At 37.2% G+C, this 10,185-nt stretch overlaps 1 pseudogene; it reads left to right on the top strand.

Moving 5' to 3' along the window:
• Positions 1–5,945: 5,945 nt before the first annotated feature.
• Positions 5,946–7,082, top strand: LOC144661660 (trace amine-associated receptor 5-like; annotated as a pseudogene).
• The last annotated feature ends 3,103 nt before the right edge of the window (positions 7,083–10,185 follow it).

Genomic DNA, 10,185 nt, shown 5'->3' with positions numbered 1-10,185 from the left:
ATAAGGCTCTAAGGTCCTCTGAACAGGTAATTCCTTCAACGCCCTTCAAGCCCCTCTCAATGACTGACAGAAACAGTTAAAACTTTTGAACAAAATGTCGGTAAGATAAAAATGGCGCAATTTGATTTAGTTTTTATAAGTTACCATTTTTATTTTCATTATCTTTAATAAGCCAAAAGTAGTTGTAGTTTTTTTGCAAATGTATTAAAAGAGATAAATTGTATTGCGCTGTTATAAGTATAAATATTAAATTTTAACAAATTGAGTATTGTATTGTAGGTAGTGTGTTGTAAACAATTTAATTGTCATGTAGGTAGTGAAAGCAGTGTATTGTACTGTAAGTAGAGTAAGCTTTGTATAGTAATGCTTAAAGCCTTGTATAGTAAGTAATTAGTAGCGAACATGTCAATTTGTAAGAACGTTCTGTGTGTGTTTTGCAATAAAAAAAAAAAATAAAAAATAAAAAAAAAAAAAATACATCCATGAATTTGGAGCCGTAAACAAACAAATTTTTCGGGAATGCAAATTCACCCACCTCCGCGTAAACTCGACGTGTGAGCTTTCTATATCGAATTGAACGATCAAACTCAAGATACTTAAAGCACATCAATCAGTCTATCGTTTGAAGGAAATACCTTTTTCTTTTGATTCAACTGGAGTGTGAAAAAACGCGTTAAACACAAAGTGGCCGAGAACTGGACCCGGCCGAGAACTGGGCCCCATACTGTACTGATATTCACCATTGTGAAATTGCACTTACTCATTCTCGTTCCCAGAGCCTCCGTTTCTTTTGGTCACGTGGTCGGCGAAACGAAGGGCTCTGGTAACACTGACTACCGGATGTCGTAAAATCCACGACATCCGGTAGCGCATGCCCTCTGCATAAATGTTCGTCTGCGCCTGCTCAGTAAAAGAAAGGGGAAGGCTGGGGCTGACTGAGACGAGAAGAAAGCGAATTTTGAAAGCTGGTTTTGGCAATTCAAGTGGTTGATATTTTAACTTACACAATTCGATTCGTTTGGAACTCATTGAATTGCATGGCTGATAGATGTGTTGATGATGTTGTGTCGTCTCTACACGCAATATTATCTGACGGCAGATAGAAAAGTTAGAATCCAGAGGAATTGGAGTTAAAGTGTACATGGAGTCGTGGATATCATCAGCTGATAACATTCCGACGGTTGATGATACTGTGAAATTTATTTATGGCCATGCGGAGGTATTGTAGAAAATTCAGAACCAAAAAAGCCGCTGATCGACGAGGTATCATTCTATTGAGCAGCGGTAAGAAATATCACATTGAATTTCAAAGTCTTCATGTATTCATGAACTCCATTTAGTGTGTATATCTTGTATAAGCTAAGTTGATGGTGCAAATGTTAGCAATATTTTTAATGCAATAAAAAGTACAACCGAGTTACACCTTGCAAGAGATGTACTTGTCATTCGTTCATAAACGAAGATCTGCTTCGTGAATACGTTATTCCAACAAACTCCCAGTGTTATTCGGTCTTTTTCCGGTAACATTTTCAAACTTTCCGCTGCATCTTCAATTGTTTCGATGACCGGAAGTATAACCAAAATTGCGTAGAAGCGTTTCGTTTTTTTACCTAATTACGCAAGCAGTTTTTATCAGCCAATCACAAAAATCATATTTTTTACCGTTACCAGGGCCACTACGTCATGTCATTTAAAAAAAATACGCGTGGCCCTGGGGAAGAGGATGGCACTTACTTTGACAAGTTAAAGTTCATTCTCGTCCCCATAGCCCTTTCGTTTCTCTTAGCCGGCTTGGCACGAGAAAACAAAGGGCTCTGGGGACATAGGATTTTTGAATTAATTCGAATTTTTTTGATTGGCTGTTTGGAACAAAGAGTTCCCGAAACGGAAGTGGAAAACGTAACGACTCCCTCATACATTCTTTTGAAACGTCGTGACTGCATACATGAAGACCGGAAGTCCTAGAATCTAGGACAGGAAATTCTGTGTCCCCAGAGCCCTTCGTTTCCTCGTGCCAAGGCCCTGCCGGCTAAGAGAAACGAAAAGGGCTATGGGGACGAGAATGGTTAAAGTTATTTTTGTAAATGAAAAAGGTAACGTCATTGATGTCACGCAGTGTTTTTTTTTTTTTAGCAAACTAGATGGTTTGCTGGTTTCTGACTATAAATGGGGGTGTGATCTTGCGGTATATTTTTTGAGCCTGACTCCGCCGTAAAACTTTTTTTTTATTTAGCAAGAACTGTGTCGATTTTCATTTCTGAACAATTGGTCGTCAAGTCGTTTGTCACAAAGAGTAGAATGTTTGTACAGCATGTTTTGGAATTATTTTAGATTTGGTTAGTAAGACGCTTCTGAAGACCTGAGCAAAACATTGGGAATGTACAGTATTAATAGGAACTTGAATGGAATCTTTCACAAGTTGGATAAAGGTATCAACTGAAAAAAATGGACTTCAAAATGAGAACTTGGATTTTGTTGTAATTAAATTTTATCGCGGATTGGATGCATAATATCACGGCTTTGAAAGTCTTCAAATAATTAGAAAGGTTCCTTTCTTCCTTTTGATCTTATTGTTATTTTCATGTATTGATTATTCGAAAGTGGTTTTCGTTGATACGAAAAAAAAAACGGGTTTTCACTGAATTGCTTGAAGTATTTTTAGACGTGATAATATTGGCTTAATCAAATTACATTGTGCACGAAATATTTGTTATTCTTTTGTCTTGAAACTTTGAGGAAATTGAAATTTTTGTTTGACAGTAGTGTATGAAAGGCATTTTATAGAACTGAATAAAAAATAAGAAACATTGATAAAGGTTATTTCAAAGATTTATTTTGCCTGATTTTGAAGGGTTTCAGGAGTTTTAAAGAGTGCTGGTAAACGGCTGTATGTTGTTTGTGATTACGGATCTTATTTAGTTTCGAACGCTCTAATTTTTGAAAGGTTAAAACAGGTTAAAACCGGGCGGTTTCATGAGTTTTTTGGGTAGAAAGGTACGGTGGTGGTCAAAAAAAAAAATGTTTAGAAAGGAATGACTGTAGTAGCACGTAAGTCGGAGGTTTGCGTGAGTCACGGGGTATAGTATGCGTGAGCTGGATTTTCGGCGTCATAACGGCATGTTTTGTTTACTGAAAGATACACTCGACGTTTAGTTAGCTTAGTCGGCTTGGGAAACTATTTTAAAAATGAATGTTGTAATAGTTAATTAATAGTAATCTAGAATTAACCCACTCTCGATTGGAGTCTGTTCTGGATTCGCGCTACCTTTTCGCCGCGAAGGAATTTTGTAAAATTTCGCAAGTGGAAAGAGGTACTGTAAGAACAGTATCAATAACTCAAAAGGAGGAACTTCTTTGTAGCTCTGAATTAAGACGTATGATAAAATTTTAGAATAAGAAACTTTCGATATATGGTTTTCATATTGTTTTTGTCAATTTCCTTTTGTGGCAGATTTTTTGAGAATCAGCTTTTCTTTCGTGTGATGACAGACACAGGACAGAACGAGAGGTGGATGAGAAAGATGCCGAAGATGAATAGGCACCGAAAAACGACAAGAACCGTCAAGGACTTATCTTTAGAGGGCGGGGAGTTTTGGCATACTGTATTTCGAGGACTGGACTGGACTGGACTAGTAAAACGCGGACTAGTAAAACGCGGACTTGTAAAACGCGGACTAGTATAACGCGGACAAGTAAAACGCGGACTTGTAAAACATGGACTAGTAAAACGCGGACTCAGGTAAAACGCGGACTTGTAAAAGGCGGACTAGTAAAACGCGGACTAGTAAAACGCGGACTTGTAAAACGAGGACTAATAAAACGCAGACTTGTAAAACGCGGACTTGTAAAACAAGCGCTTGTAAATCGGATAAAACTAAACGGTTTAGCGAGCGAAACAATTTGTGTTTGAAGCTCTTGTGTGTTTCTTCGACGGCATATTTCTAGCTTTTTTGAGCACTCTATGGTCTGTTTTAGCGTGGAGATGTTTTTGCAGTATAGCACATGTTCGTTCTGCAAACCCCTACTAAAACAACGGGATTGATGCTATGAGTTGTGTGCATATGTTTCTTTCTTTCCACTACTTGACGTCTGTTGAGTGCAGTCGTTTGTATTGCTCGCACGAGGTAGAACGGGGCCCGTCCAGAAATCAACAGTCAATGGTAAATAAAGGTGACGGGCCTACACGACTCCTACGTTCGTGACATTAGAATATTTGCCGTTAAATGTTTAAATTCGGTCTTTCGACCTTATTTGCTTCTGACTTCTTTCTGAGGGTACTGTTTTAATTTGGGGGCAGTATGTGGTAAATAAAGGTGACGGGCCTACACGACTCCTACGTTCGTGACATTAGAACATTTGCCGTTATATGTTCAAATTCGGTCTTTCGACCTTATTTGCTTCTGACTTCTTTCTGAGGTTACTGTTTTTTTGAGACATTATGTATTGAAGAGAGCCGTAAGATGATTGTGGCCAAGGAATTCGAAGTGTCTAGAGGCGTTTTACAAGTTCGCGTTTTACTAGTCCGCGTTTTACTAGTCCAGTCCAGTCTACAAGTTAAAGGCACATCAAGACCACCCCACTGTGAATTGCCATAGCACAGACAAAATTATAGTCAATATCTTATGTGTTTTTAAGAGAATTACATAAGAACCAAGGCATGTCTTGTCTTGCCTTACATTGACATGCAATAATTTGAAAATACTAAGTTCGTAACAGTTTAAGACAGAATCCATCAGGAATTTGAGTAACATTAATTTTAGTTACGCAAAAATTGAGCACCAGAATAATTTAAATCCTTGTGTTCTTTCATACCTTGTTAAAGGCTTGACATGTGATAACACCAACATAACACCAACAACAGTTCTTTATCAGTGGGGATTGAAGAAAAAAATGGAAACATCATCACACAGTTGACCCCCATGCAAAAACACTCCAAGATGTCACGGGACTGTTTGGTGTCTGTCTGCCAATTTCTAACTTCAAATTCCAATGTTAAATTCACATTAAATTTTCAATATTTCTTAGTTGTCTAAATTTTACTAATTCTTTTAAAAAAACTATCACCTGCCAAACATCCCCAAAAATCACTCAAAAAATTACAAAATACCGCAATACATAGATACATGGGATGAGTGAAGTTTCCTTGGATTCCTTGAAACACCAACAATATATTTCCGTTTAAGGTGGCTGATAATGGGTTTTCAGTTTCAGTTGTGATCATTTTCTTGACAATAGTAGTTCCCCGGTAAACAGTTGTAGTACTGTCCCATCAAAGTGCAATGCCTGGAAAATACCGAAAAGCACACGACCTTCAGGTGAAACCGCACCTTACAGTATTACCAATACACTGCACTTTGCTAAGTCTTAAAACTTTACATTGTCTAGTCGTCTACTTCAATCGTTTATTTGTATTGTGTGAAATACATTTATAAATTGAAACCATCATGTCATTAAGTAATAATGCAATCTCGACAACGTTCTAGATATTATATTATGCACACTAATACAGCTCATGCAAGCCCTGTGACTTACACAAACACAGTCGGACTGAGTGCTACTTAAGTAACTGCTTCGTGGTTTCTGCTGTACTGAACCCTGCCTTTCAAGGCAAAGCGCCCGATTTTAAGCTTCTCAAGCTTCTCAATGTTCTTGTTTTCAATTAGGCGAACATCGAGGCTTCTGAACCGTACAGGCGGACTTCAATATAGGCTCCTCCTCACTGGGTGCAATCTCTTCTTTGTCAGACGGTTCAATTAAAACTTGCCTCCGGAAATAATGTTAGAAGAATTGACTGTGTTTGTCAATTTCGTCTTCATAGGCTTACTGACAATGAATACACCTGCCATGAAACACTGAAAGGCGAACTGGGCGTGATAACCAACGAATAAGTTTGGTATAAGAAAAAACCTAGCACAGCCAAACGTGTTTCATCATTTTACAAAAGATTCAGGATAAATTTATCACTATGCCTGATACTACTACCGTCCTAACTCTGTGCATCGTCATTGTTGAATCTTTGATCATTATTGTTGGCAATCTTTTCACCATATTCGTGTTCTGGAAGCACCGTAACAGACTGAAGCGAACGTCCTTTCTTCTTATCAACTTAGCCGTTGCAGATCTACTAAATGGCTTCACACAACTGATATTCGTTGGAACATTTGCAATTCCACAGCAGATCCTAGCCAACAGCAAAATCAGTGGAAATATTGCAACATCAATTCAAACGTTATTTACTCTTGCTTCACTATTTTTTCTTGTACTCATTTCTCTGGAACGTGCATATGCTTTGATTTGGCCACTCCGCCATCGCGTTGCAAGCACTAAAGGTTACATTTGTAGTGTGATGTTTGTGTGGATGGCTGGAATATCTATAGGTGGATCGAATTTCCTAGCTGTAAACAAAATCGTAGATCTGGTTCATTTTTCGGTTGTAGTTTCTTGTATCATAGCAGTATCTTTGATAACAATCTGCGTGTCTTATCTGGCAATCCGAACAAGACTTAACTGCAGAGTTCCCGCCATCGATGCGGCTCATAACAGACAAAATACGCCGGACCAGAAAGCAAAACTCTCCAGGACTCTGTTTATTGTGATAGCTGTGTCTCTTGTTTGTTTTTCTTCCAAGTACTGCTGGTTATATGATTCATTACCTGTGTTCCGAGTGTCTTAATTTAGCTCTGGCTTATGTTTTAAACATCCTTTATATGGCCAATTATGCGGTCAATCCAATCATTTATAGCTTTAGAATTCCAATGTTCAGAGAAACCTTGAAACGTATGAAGCTCTGCAAGCAGTCCAAACGATATAGAGTTAACCTTAAATATTGAATTATTCTAAAACAAAATAACTACAACTGAAATAAAGGCGTTTAAACTGAATCCATTCCGGAATTGTTTGGCATAGACTGCAAATTTCTTATTTGTATAGTCTATCGCAAAACTAATTTTGTATGCGGTTAAACTAAATTGTAGTCTGTAACTTTTCTTTTTTCAATCCTTAACAGTGCAGTTTCAGCTTAAAACTGTTTTTTTCAATAAATCTGTGTCGGTTATGATTGCATTAGGCGCTATTGCGATGTTTGACTTCTGTAACCCCAGTGCAAAATAGTTGAGAAATTCTTTTTATACTTAAAATTGCATTTCTTTTACAACAACATGCCTTCCTTGAAAAAGAAAATTACAAAATAATTTCATTTTGAACCTGCTGTACGGTCCTAGGTTGAAAGAGACAACAAGTGTTTTGGGGAAAAAGTGGTACATAAGGAGTCATCATCGCTTTTAATGACATTCCTAATGCAAGAGAAGTGTTTCAAATCTTTTTTTCCAATGATTGTATATTGTGAAGTAAATTTTTATGACTTCACGGAATAAATTTACAGAATTGTGTAATGATATGAAATATTATCAAAAAATCTACTGCATTAAATATGTTTGCAATCAAAACTTGTCCGTGTCCTTCTCTCCCGAGAGGGGTTAGGGTGGGGTTTGTTTAATTATGGGGTCCTCTCAATTATGGCCTCAAATACATTCCCCGATCCTTGAGTCGTTGTTTTTGCAGCTGCTGAAGCTTGTTCAAACGAGCGACTCTCGAAAGTTCCGTTGCAGGATCGATTTTGATCGGTTTCAAACAGAATATAAGTAACTGGATAGTAAAAGAGTATGTACAGCTGTGTATGTATTGGGCATGACAGTTCACGTTGCTGTAGATTTAGTTTGAAAACTGAAACCAAACAATTAAACTGCCGGGTTTTTTCTTTCCTCGGAGTCAGCTCGGTTTGGTTGCACATATTGTTGTTGGCCTGAGTTGGCCTTAGCTATAGGGCATGCACATAACAAGAGACATTACCAAAAGACATTATAATAATAATTATTATCATTACTTAGAAAGTAATGCAAATGGTTTACAACATTTCCGAGGTTCATGTTTTAATAAATACCATATTTGTGTATATCTTGGCAAGATGAAAGATTGTAAAATTGATTACTTTCGCCTAAGTAAGTCGTTGTATGTTCTATAAACTAATTGCGTGCGCAAAATTACATTACATGACATCAGTTCGTTGGCATTGCAAGTCATGTACCAACTGTTATTTTCTTATACTGTGGATACCATCAATATTTCATTGATATTCAGGCTTTGTTGAAATTAAAACAAACGAAGAGATAATTTCATTTTATTATCTGGCGGAAATTTTATTTTTCCACGTTCCAGCCGACTATTTAAAATACTGTATTGTTCTTTGAGTATAATAAACAATGTTCGTAATATAAATTGCTACCATAGTGAATCACATATTTGTTGGCATTTCTTTATACTACTGTACATATAAGTATAATAATAATAAAGTTTTTTGGGCGCATTTAAAAAAAACGTAATGAAAAAAATAGTCATATATTCACCGTGACAAGCAAAGTTTATTTATTTTTTAACTTTGTCCAATTAAGGGAACATCAAAGCTTTTGAGCCGTTTTTGTTCTTCCTCAGATGGTAAAATCTCTTTGTCAGACGATTCAATGAAAAAATTTTTCCGGAAATATTGTTAGAAGAATTGATTTTGTTTGTCTTCATAGGCTTACTGACAATGAACACACCTGCCATAAAACACTGAAAAGCGAACTGGGCGCAATAACCAAAGAATAAGTTTGGTATAAAAATAACTAGCGCAGCTAAGCAAGAGTTTCATAACTTTACTAAAGATTCACGATAAATTTATCACTATACCTGATACCACTGCCGTTCTAATTCTGTGCATCGTCGTTGTTGAATCTTTGATCATTATTGTTGGCAACCTTTTCACCATATTCGTGTTTTGGAAGCGCCGAAACAGACTGAAGAGAACTTCATTTCTTCTTATAAACTTGGCTGTTGCAGATCTACTTAATGGCTTCACACAACTGACAGTTATTGGAACATTTGCAATTCCACAACAGATTCTAGCCAACAGCATTGGCAGGGGAAGTATTGCAACTTCAGTTCAATCAGCAGCAACGCTTGCATCACTATTTTCCCTTGTACTTATTTCTCTGGATCGTGCATATGCTTTGATTTGGCCGCTCCGCCATCGAGTAGCAAGCACCAAGGGTTACATTTGTGGTGTGATGTTTGTGTGGATAGCTGGAATATCTGTAGGTGGATGGACCTTACTAGCTGTATACAAGATCATAGATCTCGTTCATTTTTCGGTTGTAGTTTCTTTTATCATAGCAGCATCTTTGATAACAATCTGCGTGTCTTATCTGGCAATCCGAACGAGACTTAACTGCAGAGTTCCTGCCGTCAATACGGCTCATAACAGACAAAATGCGCCGGACCAGAAAGCAAAACTCGCCAGGACTCTATTTATTGTGATAGCTGTGTCTCTTGTTTGTTTTCTTCCAAGTACTGCTGGTTATTTAATTCATTATCTGTGTTCCGAGTGTGTTAGTGTACCTCTCTCTTACGTCTTGAACATCCTTTATTTGGCCAATTCGTTGGTCAATCCAATCATTTACAGTTTTCGAATGCCCATCTTCAGAGAAACCTTGAAACGAATCAAGCTCTGCAAGCAGTCCAAGCGATATAGAGTTAACTATAAACCTTAAATATTGAATTATTCTAAAACAAAATAACTACAACTAAAATAAGACATCAAAAATGATTCCATTCTGAATTTTTTGGCATAGACTGCAATTTTCTCATTTGGATAGTCTATCGCAAAAGGAATTTTCACATGTATCGTAACTACGTTGTCAGTGGTCAGTGGTCAGTGGTTTGAGCATGCGTAGTGAATATTACCTCCCAAGGTTTCGCTGGCCTGACTTAATTATCTGCTAACATTCTAATGTGTGGAATGCTTGCATCGAACAGGATTAGAACTCAAAAACATTAAGTTGTTGGTAAAAAATAGTTGCCGACAACTGGATGTCATCTCTGTGGAGAACCATAGACTGTTTAAATGAGCCAACATTGATCAGGGTGAAAGAGTGGTATACTGGGCGTCGTTGTTTAAATCATCTATCGGCTTTTAATGTCTATGACATTCTAAAGGCAAAAGGGTTTCAACTCTTCTTGCAAATGGCTGTTTCTTTTGAAGTAACTTGAAGTAACTTATTGTATGATTTCGTACAAAAATTTTTTAATTATTCTGTAATAATTTAAAATAAGATTCGTTAGTTTATTTCCCGATTTGGTAGGGGGTAGAGG

The sequence above is a fragment of the Oculina patagonica genome, chromosome 7 (assembly GCF_052425735.1).
Source record: "Oculina patagonica isolate OP01 chromosome 7, crgOcupat, whole genome shotgun sequence".
NCBI classification, from domain to species: domain Eukaryota; kingdom Metazoa; phylum Cnidaria; class Anthozoa; order Scleractinia; family Oculinidae; genus Oculina; species Oculina patagonica.
This window is presented reverse-complemented; position numbering and strand designations above follow the sequence as displayed.